General features: G+C 44.0%; 1 pseudogene; it reads left to right on the plus strand.

The window, feature by feature from the left end:
• The window catches only part of LOC138283299 (homeobox protein Nkx-2.5-like), a 28,698-nt pseudogene extending 17,178 nt beyond the window's left edge, over window positions 1–11,520 (plus strand).
• Window positions 11,521–15,989: the final 4,469 nt, after the last annotated feature.

Genomic DNA, 15,989 nt, shown 5'->3' on the forward strand with positions numbered 1-15,989 from the left:
TATAATGGTGGAGGGCGTGCAGACCACGGGAGTTTTTGGACCATGAGTATAAATCTTGCTGTACCAACAAAATAAATCATTTGAGGACACTATGGAGCACATTTAAAAGAAATGGTGGTGCACACAGTGCAGCGCCACTATTCTTGCTCCCCTTAGCGCCCCCCCTACGACACCATATTGAAAATACAGCGCACCATGGCGGTAGTTAGGGGACTAATGTCAGAATTTTTGACACTAGTCTTGCACTTTGCAGGATTAGCGTACAACATTCTGACTCTAATCCTGCAAAGCACCCAGAGGCCCATTGTAACTAATGGAAACCTCCTTTTAATGCCTGCTCTGAGCAGGCATTAAAAGTGCAGAAACACATGGCACAAGGAAATCTCTTAGAACACCCTCTTTGCATACATTATGCCTAGTGCAGGCATAATGTACCGCAAAGAGTTACAAAGTGGCGCAATGCATGCATTGCGTCACATTGTAAATATGTTGCAGTGTTTTTGGCCTTCTAACGTCACATTAGTGTCACAAAAATGACACTAATTTGGCACTGTAATGGTGCTAGGGGCTCTTAAATATGCCCCTAAATGCTACCAGTAGGTGTGAACAGGGGTAGCAGACATGCCTGGAGGCACAGGTCTCTACGTTCCCAACTCAAAAAGCATTTTGGAGAACGTAAAGTAAACACTCTTGTTGTAGTCTTTCGCATACTCTTACGAGCCTTTGTGAAATGACCCATAAAGACCTAAAAAGGCAGTAAAAAGATAATAGTCAGTGAATATTTATATACAATTACTTCACACATGAGGGACCTCTTGATGCTTTTGGTAATAGTGAGGTTGGCGTTTGAAAGCCGATTCACACAAGTATGGAGGAGTATGTAAAAGAGAACTCCTGTAGTACTACTTCTACTGATATATGCTGTTGTGATGCAGGCCCTAGATTTTTGTCCGCCAGCCTCAGTGTAGGAAAGTCCTTTTTTTTTGCCTGATCACCCCCACTCTTTCTGGATAGGTACTGGTGGTTACTGACTTTTGGCTGTGCCCTGGGTACTGCTTACCAGTCCCAGGGCCAGTGCTCTGTGTAAAATGGATATGCAAATTAGGCTAATTATAATTGGCTAAGTTAACCTACCTATAAGTCCCTAGTATATGGTAGGGCATGTAGGTTTAGGGACCACAGCATAGGTGGTGCACACCTAGGTGCACTGCTGAGGTGCCCAGTGTCATTTTAAAAGCAAGCCTGCCTTGCTGGCTGCTTTTAAATTATAGTTATATGCAAATTCGACTTTGGAATTAAAGGTACTTCCAAAGTCTTAAACTACCTTATTTTTACATATAAGTCACCCCTAAGGTGTGCCCTATGTGCCCCTAGGGCTGGGTGCCATGTAACTATAAGCAGGGACTTTATAAAAATAGATTTATAAGCCCTGGTGAGGTAAAAACAGCCAAATTCGTTTTTCCCTCATTGAAGTAAATGGCCTTCATAGGCTAGAATGGGCAGACTTTATTTTAAATTTTAAAGTCTCCTTAAATGTTACATACCAAGAATTTGGTATCAAATTGATTGTTGTAATAAATCCCACAACTTCCAGTTGTGGGATTTAATATAACTTGTCCAGGTAAAAAGTTTAGACTTTACCTAAAAAGTTGCCAATTTCAGCTCTGCATTGTTTTTGCTGCTGTGCTCTGATTGGCCAGCCTGCAGCAGCTTCTGCCAGGCTGCCTTGATTAGGTGTGAAGTGGCCAGGCTTCACACAAAGGAATGTGCTTGGGGGAGAGAATCTCCCCTCAGCAGATGGTGAGGCAGGAAGGGGGAGGGCTGCCAAACTGGTCTTCAAAGGCAGAGAAGGACATTTGCAGCACCCAGCAACACCCCCACATCCTGCAACCCCAGACAATTAGGTGCCCCCTTAATTAGATTAGGAGAGGGCAGGAGAGGGGTGTGTTTATGATTTTTAGCCACACCAGTGGGTGGGCTCAGCCAGATCTATCCTCCAAAAATCAGATTCATCCATTTTGGATTTTTAGAGACTGTTGCCTTCTGGGATGGATTTTTGCCACACTTCCCAGGAAGTGGTCATCACAGGGGGACGACCCTGTCCCTGATTGGAGAACCAGGACCCCCCTGCTTTTCACCCAGGAGCAAGGATAAAAGTGGCAGACCTGCACCCACACCTCAGATCCCCACCAAATTTCAAGAAGAAGGAACTACAAGGAGAAGAAGGACTGCCCTGCTGGACCCCTGGCCTGCACCTGGACCCTGCACTCAGAAGGACTGCACCAGCTGCACACTTGGGCTTCACCACAAGAAGGACTTTGCCTGGCTTCAACTGGTTCAAGGAGGGACTCCCTGTTTGCTACAGGTGAAAAATTGCTATCCAGAGTCCCCTGCACCAACTCCTGAAAAAGTGACCAGCTGACCACTGTCCAGTGGCCAAAAAGGAGTTTGCGCCAGGTGCATTCTGGGAGTTGAAGTCCGCACTTCCCAAGGACCATCACAGAACTTCTGGACCCTTGGGGTGAGCTGTGGACCCCAAAAGAACCTTGAAAGAACATCTGGGTGAAGCCCCAGAAGTTTAGAAAAGATTGGAGAATTTTTTAAAAAAAGCTCCATAAAGTGACCGACCCGACGCGGAAATTCTAGCCGGCTTGCCTCAACCGTGACCCGGCCTGACTTCGTGGTTCGTCCCGGTAAAGAAAAACATCCAAAAAAGAGACTAAGTCCGAACGTAAAAAGTTGACCGGGACCTTCCAGCCATCGTATCCGAGAAGGGCTCCACGGACGTCGGATCAAGATCCAGGTTTACCCCGGTCGAAGGATTTTCATCTCGAAAAAACGACTAAGTCCGAAGGTAAAAATCACCACCGAGGAAACCGACTTCGCGTATCCGGACAAGGGCTCCAGGAGGTCGGATCCAACTGGCAGGTTCGTCCCGGGGAAGAAAAACATCAAAAAAGAGACTAAGTCAGAAGGTAACTTTATAACCGAGGCCTCCCGCGACTTGTAGCCGAGCAGGGCTCCATCGCTGTCGGCCTGAAAGTTTGATTTTGCCCCGGTCCTGGTGCAACCAGATGACCCGATTGGCGCTTTTTGTTTCTAAGCGCTAGAAAATAATAATACTTTAAAAATTCATATCTCCGGTTCCCCTGAACCGATTTTAATCGTTTTTGTGTCATTTAAAGATAAAAATATAAGCTATTTTTATAAATTGGTTTTGGATTTTTTAAACTGTTTCATGTGTTTTATTTAATTACTGTTTTGTGATATTTGAATGCTTTACACTTTGTCTCCTAAGTTAAGCCTTGACGCTCGTTGCCAAGCTACCAAGGGTTGAGCTGGGATTAATTTACTGAGACCTAACTGTACCTATGTGGAGGTTAGTGGCTTGTTGCTAGGTGTAGGTACCTACCTGCCCTACCAATAACCCATTTTCCAACACTCAGCATTAGTCATCATTTTGATAAATGCAATGCTGATGCCCTTACAGTATAGTCATGCAAGGCAGTTATGACCGGGGCACATTCCAAACAGAAAACATAGAGCTCTCCCTCCCACGCTACTGAATCATTTTCTCTCTTTTCCTATAAAAAGATCCTGATTTAGAGTTTGAGTGACAGTAAATCTACCCATAATTCCTGTAGATATCCCTCCATTGATGAATCAGTGGAGGAAAATCTGCTCCTTTTATTTAATAGAGAGACAGATGTTAGTCTTTAAAAGGGTTGATTTTGGCACTGAGGAGCAACTGTGGAGAAATGTCTTGAGAAAACACAACAATGCTAATCTTTACAGGGCAACCAGCAAGAAGGAGTGGAAATGTAACCCCAAAACAAGGGTACTTACCAGAAAGGTATGCAGGATTCTGTGGAATTATGGAAAAAGAGTAATTCTACATATATCGCTATTTTCTTAGCGCAAAATCTCCCCCACGTACAAAATGGGAGTGAGGATGCATTTTGCAGTGAGAAATAGTGCTAAATCGTTTCAAAAAGAAAATCCTGAAGTGGGACTTTGTTTCAGAAAAAAAAAAAAAATGCTCCTCTTGTCTTTGGAGTCCTCTCCCAAGGGGAGCATTTAGCATGCTTCAGTGCCTCTTACCACCAGGATTTTTCTGGCGGTGATAGTAAAGAATGACCTGTAATCTAGCATATCTAAATCAGGAGGGAAGAACTACAGGTCTGCCTCCAAAGGTCCTTCCTCCCCTTGGCCATCGTAGGGGTTTAGTCACAGCAGAGAAGGAGTAGACTCCACCATGAATGAACCTGCGGTCTGCTCGCATTTAAGTTGGGCTGGCGAACAACTATGTTGGCAGAGAGGGAACACCATCACCATTATGACAGCGTTGCCTCTCTGCTATCATATACATTAGGCCCTAAATCACTTGATATAGAGATTTTGTTTTTAGAGGTTGAAGGTTCTCTACATATAAACCATTTGGTTATTTAAGACAGTTTTTGCTGTTTTTATCCTCATATGTTCTTGTCACAAATTGTGCCTCATGTTGTTTATTCAAAAGTATTTTTAACCACAGCATGTAGTGGCAGGTTATGAGGAAATCATTTGGTTTTTAATACACTTTTTTTATAGTTTTTAATACACATCAAGCAGTGGTATTCTACTTAATCTAATATAACCTTAGAACCCGCCGTAGCAGGCTAAACTGGCCATTAAAGGCCCAATCCGGCGTTTAACAAGGGAGCAGGACTTTAATGGCTAATTAAGCCCATCTACGAAGGACTGTAAGGCTATTAGAACATTTCGCCACAAGAGGGTAGAAAGTTCTAATAAACAAAATAAAGGCCTCCCGGAGACCCCTTGGACTCCCTTTCGCCTTTGTTCACTGCTGTTGTTGTGAACACAGAACATTGGAATGTTGAGGCTCCGGACTTTAACCAGCCATTAGAAACCCGGAGCACTCCACTGTCTCCAATAGAAGCTCTCAACACTCCAATGTTCTGAACATCAATAAACCTCTGGTTAAGCAATCAACTGGAATGAGAATGAAGTCCAAGTGTCAGATGCACCACAAATAATTTGGGTATAGGATTGATTGTGGACTGGAAGTCATCAGGTGCCAAACACTTATTAGTGGATTTGCCAGTTCTCCTCCAAATAAGTCCAATAATTCCCAGGTCCCATTAGCGCCCTCTAGTGTACCTCATTCCGTTTTAGCTATGTGTGTGCTACTGTACAAACACAAGAAATATTTACAAACATATGTAGTGTTTTATCTGTGGTTCACATTAGATTTTCTTTACAGAGAAAAGTGCAGTATCTAATTTATTTAGATTCTTTTTCCTCATAGTATAACACTTTACTGAGGTCATTAATATCAACCTACAAAAATATAGCATTCGGATCACTGTGTGCAACTGCGTATTATATGCTTAACTCAATCCAGTACCTTTTTTAATAATTCAGTTGAGGCTGCACTAGAGAGTGTGGCCCACACGCAAGCATGTGCACTTCGTCATTTTGCTGCTTGCAAATAAGGTCATTGATATTGGTCGGGTGTGTTTTTCTGAATAACCATACATCAGGAAAAGACTGCTCTCTGTAGGATCCTTTTTGGTCCTACCTTCTGTTTTATTTTGGATTCAGTTCAGGACCCATCTGAAGTTAACTTTTTTAAGTTCATCTGAAAGCTCTCTGAAGATCTTTGAAGCATGATGCAGGCTTCCTGTCTCCACAGTCCTGGTCATGTAGAAGGAGTGTGGGCTGACGTTGGTGTGGTGAGCATGTGAAGGCTCGTGTACCTCTCAAGGAAGGGATGGTTGAGTATGTGTGATAATTCTAATGTTCATATAAACACCCAGAACCCTAAGAACATTCCACATATTATTCCCACAGATTAAAAAAAAAAACTAGCATATGGATGGTCAACTTTGTCTAAAGATTAGCCAAGACACTGAAGAGAAAATGTACCTTTAGATGCAACACATAATTTTACCATTGGGGGTTAGAGTAGGGCGCTGTACAAATGTACCTTTGTTTGGAAACACTTAAACACTTTCTACTACCAGGCCAGCTCTATATAGTCACACTAAATGACATTTAAAAAAAATCCTCCCTACAGGCTTTTTGTGCTCTAATTCATTTGAACTGAACCAATGAATCTAAGGAATGTATTGGTAGCGGGCAACATACCCTGGCTTATTTTAAACCGGTCTTCCAGCACCTAATTCTCGACAGTGGCACTTATGACATCAAACACATGATAGCGATGTGTTTTTTTTTGTTGAGGTTAGCACATTGGCAGAGTATTTCACATTTAAATATACATTACTAATTAATGATAGCATGCCCACGCCACTCTGACAGTTATCGATGGTCTGGAGTAGTCCAAATTTTAGACTCGTAGGAATAATGTTCTGATTTGGTACGGATATTGGTACTGACATTTGGCAGTGCTGGCAGAGGCAGTGGGTTGTACACTCTGCTGTGGCATCCTGAGAAATACCTTGAGCCTCCGCACTTACATTTTTACAAATTAGGTGCTTCTTTAAGAGCCCCTAGCGCCACCATAGTGTCACTTTTTGGTACGCTCCGGTGGCGGTAAGTACTGCTCCATATTTACAAGGAAGAGTAATGCCACTTCTTTGTGGTGTTACCCATCCTTGTAAATATGGGCCCCTCCGACACATTTGTTTGTGTCAGAGGGGCGTGCAATGGGTGCTGCATTAGGCATTCAACTGCCACCCCCATTGCTTTTGATGCTGCCCCACATACAAGAAGCAAAATGCCATGGAGGATTGTTTACGTGCAATCATGCCAAGAAGACGCTTTGGTACTTCTATGTGTGCTGCATTTTGCAGCACACATAGAAATGTCAAATTGCCATTATACATTGTTTATGTGCAGGAAGGTGTCTCTTCCTGCACATAAACAATCTATACCCTCAACGCAGACACCCTTGCACTATAGTGCAAGGATGCCTGCATTGGCGCTAGGCAGCTTATTTCAGTGCCAGCGCCTGGGGAAACGCAAGGGTGCCTTGTATTCCTCTAAATACGGTGCAACCCTGCATTTCAGAAATGGCTCAGCGTGGTGCTGCTATTTTTGGCGCAGCACCGTGTTGCGCCAATTTAACATAAATCTGGGCCTAAGTACTGCAATACACCCTACATGTGGATTTAAGTTGCTGAACCAGACCTGAGGAAAGTTGTATCCATTTTGTTACTTTCTCCAGTAGAAGAATGACACCTCCAGATACAGGCTGTATTTCCTAATAATTCATCACTTATAGGGGTGTTCAGTTTGGAGAAAATAAGAATTCTCTTTGCCCATTTCTGCATCTTTAACCATCATAAACAATAGCTATTGGTACGCTTGATTACGTCAGCTAGGGGTTTGAGAACTACTGTGACATCATTCACTCAATAGCCTCGTTAACAGCTAACTTTTAACTTTCAAACCATGTGAGATGCAGTAGCGTGAGTGCCGCTGCTGCACATGGGTCTAGCCTCAAAATCTGAAACCATTCGAATATCAGGAACTGGCAAAAAGATGCTCTTTAATCAGAGCCATGCTGTTTATCATCACTCCCAGCCACTCAGCTGTGGTAGCCAAAGTGAGAAAAACAACCGTGCTATTCAAAGGTCTCAATTACACACTGCTGGTCCTATCACAGGCCATTAAGTCTTTTCTAAGAAAGTAAAAATACACATTCTAAATTAGGTTCAATAGGATCAGCATCCCAACTCGTTAAGTGCAACCGGCCATTATTGTCTAACTTTAGTGAACTAATAATATCTGTCCTTCCTCCATAGCACCCCCTCCCCGCCCCAGCCACGTGAGCCACTCCTGGATTAGGAGCACAGGAAATAGCCTTTAACACCTTCACTTCGAGGCCTCATCCCCACCTCCCCGTACTAAGCCTTCTTTGGGGTTGTTCTCGCTTAGGCCTCCATAAATTGTGTCCAGGTAAGCTATCCAGGCCAAATGTCTTTCTTTTTTTTCCAACGTTCTGGGGATTCAAAGGGTTTGTGGATTCCCCTGAAATTAGGCAAAACATTGCTACATGTTGTTTATTGGGGGAAAAATGGGAAAAAGTGCTGCCAAAAAAGTGTCTATTTTGTTTAATGCAAATGGCATTAACTAGTGGTTTGGGGTGCTAAAATCACCATCTTCGCAGCTTTCAGGAACAGACAGACCTGATTCAGAAAACCAACTTTTTAACACAGTTTTGGCATATTACTGGGACCTAGTGCTGAAATCAGTGGTGGATCTCGGAGAGCTATACATTTCTGAAAACTAGTTGCAATTTAGAATTCAGCAAGGGGTCATTTGTGTAGATCCTTCAAGCTTTCCCCAAAAAGCAATGTTGAAATAAACAAATATTGAAAATTAGTACGAAAAAACTGGCATTTGTGAAGAATGTTTTCATTTGTAACTCCTCATCACGATGACAGATTTACAAAAACTATAAACCATTACATCTGCTAGGCCCTTCTGGTTGTGAGGATAAATAGGGTTGTGGGTTTTTCAAGAACTTGAGGTACTCAGCAACAGTAACTGAGCTACACCTTGCAATGTTTTTTCATTGTGTACCAGGTAAAGAGTAATTTGTATGATAAAATATAGTTATTTGCACTTCTCTGAATGTTGGTCAGTGTCAGTTGCTCCCCTCCACGCAGCTCCACCTGCTAGCTGCTGCTCCTCTGTGCTGCTCTGCGCTCCAGGTCTCGTGTTCAAGGCCCTCCTCCACCCACAGGCTCCCACCTGTGCCTCATCTCTGGTGGTTCAGTGGTGAGTCGGTCTCTGTGTCTCTGTATCTCTTGTTCTATTTTCTAGCCGTTCCATATTTCCATTCTTATTCTGTTGTTTTTCTTTAATTCCTCTCCCCTTCCTGCCCTTGCTGATGCTCCGTCCCTGGCCCCTATAAGAGCAGCTTCCCGCCTCCCAGCTGACCAGCCCCTCTAACCTTCCTACATTTATTAATGGCAGCTGCAGTGGAGCCACACAGGTGGCTCCTGCCGGCATGCCAGAGGCAAGCCTGTCTGCGCCCATCCGTGCCTAGAAAGTCCCCAGCTCCACGGACCCTATCCCCGCAGCTTTCACTGCTACAACACCAGCACCCTCCACACCCTCAACATCTGTATCTCTGTATTTCTTGTTCTATTCTCTAGCCTTTTTGGCATTTTCCTTTCCATATTTCCATTCTTATTCTGCAGTTTTTCTCTCATTTCTCTCCCGTCCCTGACACTTGTTGCTGTCCATCCTTGCGGCCCCGCCCTCTTTAAGTGCCGCTTCCCACCTCCCAGCTGACCAGCCTCTCCCATCTTCCTACGTTTCTTAATGGCAGCCACGCAGTGTGCTCCCACTGGCAAGCCAAATGCAAGCCCATCCGTGCCAATCCACGCCTGGACCATCCCCAGAGCCACGGACCCTGGTCCCTGCACCTTTCACTGCTACAACACCAACAACACAGGATGATCCACCGGCTGCCACCTCACATCACCTAAGGACACACAAGTCCCACTCACCTGCCGCAACTGCACGTTCCCCTGCCTCCACACACCAGAGCCACCAACCACACGCCCCCTGCCATCTCAGCTGCATCCTACTCAACACCTGCTCCCTCATCAAACACACAGTGGCGATCTGGGACCAGCTCGACTCCATCTCACCTTTTTCACGGAAACCTGGATGATCCCCATCTCAGCCCCGGACATCGCTTTCGCATTCCATAGGAAAAGCGTTTTTTACTTTGCCAATATCTGTGGCGGTTTTGATGAATCTTCACAAAATTTTCAGAACTAGTGTACTTGCCAATTGCGCTGCAGTCTGAAAGGTTTTAAGGTGATTCGTCAAGTGGGGGCGTGAAGAAAGAGGGGGGGTCCCCAAATGCTGTTCCCCTATGTATAATTCATTCGGGATTTCAGACATAATTACCGCCCAAACCGCTGAACCGAATTACACCAAATTTGGTAGAAAGCTAGATCGTGGTCCAGAAAGAGCTGTTTTTTCATATGGTGTAAATCTGTCGAGTAGCTAGGAAACTAAAAAGCTTTATGTATGTTTAGAGATGTGCAGGGTCCATGGATCTAACAGATCTGATTAGCTGGCACCACTTCAACCAGGAAGTGGTAGCAGGCATGCTGGGACTCAGGACTCAGTTTGAGCACCAAAAAGAGCACAAAAAAGTACAAGGGTGCAAGGTAGGAATACCATGACCCCTTAGGCCTGGTGGTGGGGTCCCACAGGGACACCATCTGGGATCATATTTTTTTTTGGTGTATAGTTATTGCGTTATATAAAAATTTAGTAAATACTTTTTGTGTTTTTTTACACTTGCATCTCTGAGTGTAAATTATCAAGTGTGAGATGAATGTCACGAGTGGGAGTTCCAGCAACATCCTGGAACCGGTTTCCTTTCCTGGTTCGGTGATTGCTCAGTTGGAATGAGTCTAGATGAGAGATGGCTCAACTAGAATGTCCCTAACCAAGTGAGGGCTCATCTACAATCTCCTTAGCCCCCTGAAGGCTGGGATAGAGTGTCCATTGTCCTCAATTGTGTGAGAACTCATCTACAATGTTCTTAGTAAGATGTCACCTTGGGAAGAGGGCCTGGTTAGGTTTCAGGTAGATTGCCCGGTGAGGGTTTGTTTGGACTACTTGTAGCAGGGTGAGTGCTTCCCACATAAGCAGGTGGGGATCAGGTCTCAGGCAGGCGTGGACAGGTCCTGCATGGTGAAGTGATGCTCGGGGAAGATGTGCTGTAGTGTGTGTTCATAGGTGCACTTTTTGTGCCAGTCTGTGTGTATTGCTAACTGTCTTGTGTTGCTTTTCCCACAGAGCTTTGCTTCCTGAAGAAGTCTTCTGAGGGCGAAGAGCTCTGGCCTTTAAGAGCTCGACAGACTGAAGCAGTACAGCCAGCAGAACCCCCACGTGCTCTTCTCCCAGGCACAGTCATCGAGGTGGAGTGCTAGTTCGAAGCAGCAGCGCAACCTGACGCCTCGGAGAGGGAGCACTTGGCCAGCAAGCTCACCTCTACACATGAATAGATCTGCTTCCAGAAGTGGCGCTGCAAATTCTAGTGGGGGGACAAGCCTCTGAAGCTGGGGGGGCCACCACCACCTACCCTTCCCCAGAGGATGACTGTGCCAATGAATTTGTGGGATTGCAAGCCCTGTCTTGAGGGTTCTCAGAGCTACACCACATCCTACAAGTGTGGCTCAGCCCCTACTCCTACAGCTACAGCAACACCCCCAGGACAACTACAACTACAGCTGCAACTACTCTAGCCTCCCAGCCATGCATCTCAGTGCAGGGATCAGCCCCTGCATGAACATCGGCAACCTGGTGCGGTTCAGCATGGCAGTGCAGCAGCGGGTACACTGAGGGGGCACTGTGCCATCCTGCCAGGGGAGTATACAGGGCATCAGTAGGATACCTGCAGCCCTGGCCCCTCTGGCCCCGTGCAGGGAGCAACAGCCCCAGACTGAGAACAGAGGGAGGCGCAGTCGCTGCCCAGCACTTCCCACTCAAACAAGACTGCAGCGCCCGCGGGCGTAACTACCACAAGTATGAGGACTGCATCAGCCAATATTGTATTTTTATAGGTACTATGCAACTGAATTTTATATATATATATATATATATATATAAAAGACTCTAAAGAGAGTATATATAAATATATAAATAAATATATATGATTGTAAGTAACATTCTGCATGAAGACAAATCAGAAATTTTGGTATTCTGAAACCAAATGAAAGGTGTCAGCAAAACATGCTAAGGTCTCACGATGCATGTGCCAGCAAGCGGCGCCAGTATTGTGCTCAAGGAATGGGAAGCTGCAAGGCATAGCTTGGCTGGCCTTGGGGGAGTTAAGAGAGATACACCAAAATGATTTCTGTGTCCTCCAGGAATTTAGGAAGTTTCATAACTGCAAAACATGTGTCTCACATTGTCAATACAGCGTAATCCTTTGCCTAAATAACCACACACTGTGTCTACCTGATATATTAACAGTAAAAGTGAAACAAAGAACTGAAAATATATCAAGGCAACCCCAGTTTCCATGTTATCTTGAGGCATAGATTTTATAAGGTGAAAATGGTTCGGTGACTGCAGAACACGTCAGCACCCAGTGTGTAGGGTGGGTCTGTGAATTCATTTAGATGAAATATCTTTACATCTGCACTCAGGGAAGAGATCCGCCCTGAGTGCGGACGACAAGATACTACTCATAAATGCCACTTGTGAATTCCCAGAGTTGCAAACTTAGATGTTAGGTCTAAGGACCTAATTACGAGTCGTGGTTGTGACGGTCCAACCGCCACATTACAAGGTTGGTTGGCAGCCCTGCCAACCTACCACTGTCTCTGCCGGGATTGGAGATTCTGACAGGCTGACTGTGGTGCAGGTTGGAATCAGCCAGAGCGGCACTGAGCTCAGTGCCACCCTGCTGATTACAACTTGGTTCTCTGACAGCTTTTTCATAACGGTTTTACCACTATGAAAAGGCTGGAAGAGAACAGGTGCAGGGGGGCCCCTGCACTGCCCATGCCTGTACCCCTGCCCAGCACCCCAGACCGTGTGCATTATGAGGGTGCTGGTGCCCCCTGTAAGCGGCAGCATTGCCACTGGCTTGATTACGATCCAGTGACAATGCTGCTGCCACTTTCCCAATAAGCTGACCACTGGAAACCTTGGTTTGGAAAGTCTTAAAAGGTCGGCAGGGAGGTAGCCAGCACGCTGGCAACCACCCTATCGGGAGTTTGACGAATGTCTAAGTTTACCTTTGTGAATTGGGCCCATTATGTTCATATACAGACTCATGTATTACAGCTTGTTTCTCATTAATACACAAATCTAACGCAGATACACATGCTCGATTTGTCATAGAAACAAAAGAGACATGTAAAAATATATATCTCAATACTTTTGTTTCTGCTGGATTTGTTGAAACTCATACACATACGCTACTTTATTTACAAACAAATGGGCTATAGAAGAAGGGAAATCAAGTGCCCATAACAGAACATTTGAGGCATTTACTGCATTTAAAAAGTCTGTAACAATTTAAACAATTTGTTTCATCCAATTCCCTCAAATCTTGGCTACTTTGTTTTTCACATACAGTAGAAATTCCCAAGATATACCTTACTGCCTTGACTGGGGAGGTATAATTCGGGGGTGTGATATTACTTTTCAACATTCATAAATTATGAAATACATTATGAAATACAAACCAATGCGATGCCTACAAAAAAATAAGACAACATACTCATAAAACACAAACATATAATGAGTATTGTGTAATTTGATCAATAATACCTCCTTGGGTTCTGTGGTATCTTGAGGGTTTAATTTCAGGTTCATTGTCCTATTACAAGAGCTTAAATGGAACTATAGAAATCATATCCCAAAAGAGACATCTTTGAAAAATAATATCTTACAGCAGGCAAGTTTATTATAACTTTCTACTCAATAGCACAGAAATGGACTGCGATAGAGTGTTGCTATAATGACCCATTGTTTACCAAGTGCTAATAACGCAACAGCTAGATATTCAATTAGCACCTTAAAAAGTATGTCCACACGTCGTCTACTGCCACCCACCATCATTGCCCATTTTCTATCTTCTTTTTTTGCACTGTGCATGGAATCACCTGGAGCCATATTACAGAATGAGGCCCGTTTTCTTTGTTTGCGCTGAGCACACCTTTGAAAAGGTGCACCCAGCGCAAACAAGGAACGTGCTATATTATATTGAATGCGCTGCTCCCACAGCAGCTGTGAACTTGCACTGCCATAGGGCACAGCATTCAAGTAAAAAACAGAAACACTCCGTGTTTCACTGTGCAGACGGCAATTGCAGTGCAGACGGCACCGATTAGACATCCCCTTTGCAGGCGGGTGCAGTGAGTGACTGCACTCGCCTGAAAGGGAATGTCTGTGGGGTCCACAAGACCCTCCCCCCCTCCTCCAGGTGGCTGCCATCAGGGGGCACACTGACAACTTCTTATCCTCTGTGTCTATAATATCTCATGGGCGCAGAGGCAAAGGGCACACCCTCTGGCTGGTGATAGTGCTGGCGCTACATGAGTGACAGCACTATCTGTATTACAGAAAGGGCTGCACTGAAAAAAATCAAAGGTTACAGGGACATTTTAGTTAGGCTCATAAGTAATGTAATATGCAAGGTCATAAGCAGTGCATTATGAGGAAGTAAGTTAAAGTTAGCTAAGCTAACTATAACTGATGAATTTCTATGGTTTTGTGTGTGTACAATCTGAGCCTAACTATAATCTAAGGGCCTGATTTAAGAAAAGTGGGGCTGTATCCACTTTTCTTGCACCCCTTAATGCCCCCCTAACACCACCATGTGTGCTCCATATTTAAGATACGGCGCAACATGGCAGTAGTTAGGGAACAAGCATCAATATTTTTGTAAAAAATGTTGATGCTACTCCTGCAAAGCACATTGAGTCCCATTATATATAATGGTGTGCCTCCTTTTAATGCCTGATCTGTGCAGACATTAAAAATGCCACAACAAATGGTGCAAAGTTTTTAGGTTTCTTTGCACCATTTTTTTAGCCCCCTTAATGGGGGAATGCCCCCTTGCATACATTATGCTTGCCTCAGGCATAATGTGGCGCAAGGGGTTACAAAGTGGCACAATTCATGCATTGCAACACTTTGTAAATCTGATGAGGCGATTTTTGCCTCGTTGGCCACATTAGCGTAAAACAAATTATGCAAATGTGGCCAACAAGACATTAGGCCCGCTTAAATCTGGGCCCAAGAGTCTAAAATAGAGCATCCCTTTTGAGGAGTTTATGAGGATTAGAAGGAATTGTTCTCAAGAAGATGAAATGGAAAAACAAAATATGGAGACCCTCAAGAGATTTGAATCAAGAAAATAGCTGAGACATGCAATAAACACAGGACTGACCAGAATAAAACAAATGAATAGAACACAGATTCTAAGTGAGAAAAAGAACAAAAAGGACACAGGCTCCACACGACTAATCACAACTTATTCAGTGGAAGCAAAACAATTAGGCCACATTTTGAGAAAACATTCGGATTTACTGCAGCTGGATCCTTCAGTTTCCAACATAATGAACAGTCATCCCTGTATAACTTATAGAATAGCCAAACATTTCAAAGGCAAACTAGAACACAATCACTTCATAACAAAAAAAAAAACTTGCTTAAAATGTCCATGTTTTTGGAAGTGCAAACAGTGCAAAGTGTGTGCAATTGCAATTGAAAACAGGAATTCATCATAGCAAAAAAACAAAAATTAAAAATCAGACAAAACATCACATGTAAAAGTTAATATGTGGTCAATGTGATTGAATGCACTTGCAGTAAATTGACTATATGCAAATGTAAAAAACGAATCCTGGGACATGTACAGGCCTCAAAAAATAAATAAAGAAGCAATGTGGTGGCCCAACATATGGAGTATCAACATCAGAGTGATTGATGTAAACTGAACTTTTATGCAACAGACAGAGTAGAACAAACCAAAGGAGGAGGACGAAACCTGCAACAAAAATAATCCCTTTATATTTTATATCATTACGCACGCTAACACCACATAGGCTCAACCAGGATGAGGAGCTATACGTCTGTCGTGTAGGCTCTCATTATCCTAATGAGACTACTGGATTTTGAGCAACAAGATCGTACACAATGTGGGGGACTGAGTCTAGCCCACGGTAGATGACACTTGTCACTCCAAATCTGGGTTTTGCTCCGGCTAACTAGCAGTGCCTCATCTCTCCCAAATGGTAGAGACAATTGGGCAGCCGAGCGCATGACATCTTAGTACTTCTCAGGGAAGTCGTGGTCACTCAGGTCACAACCGGTTCTCTCATACATAATACGGTCTCATATATAAATGACAAAAGGCAGTATAAGTTTTATAGATGGGTTTAATAAAAACAACTGCATTTTAGATTGCAAAGCGTGAGCTGCAATAACCAGAACTATACAACACAGTAATATTAAAATAGTGACGA

The sequence above is a fragment of the Pleurodeles waltl genome, chromosome 3_1, assembly GCF_031143425.1.
Source record: "Pleurodeles waltl isolate 20211129_DDA chromosome 3_1, aPleWal1.hap1.20221129, whole genome shotgun sequence".
Classification (NCBI taxonomy): domain Eukaryota; kingdom Metazoa; phylum Chordata; class Amphibia; order Caudata; family Salamandridae; genus Pleurodeles; species Pleurodeles waltl.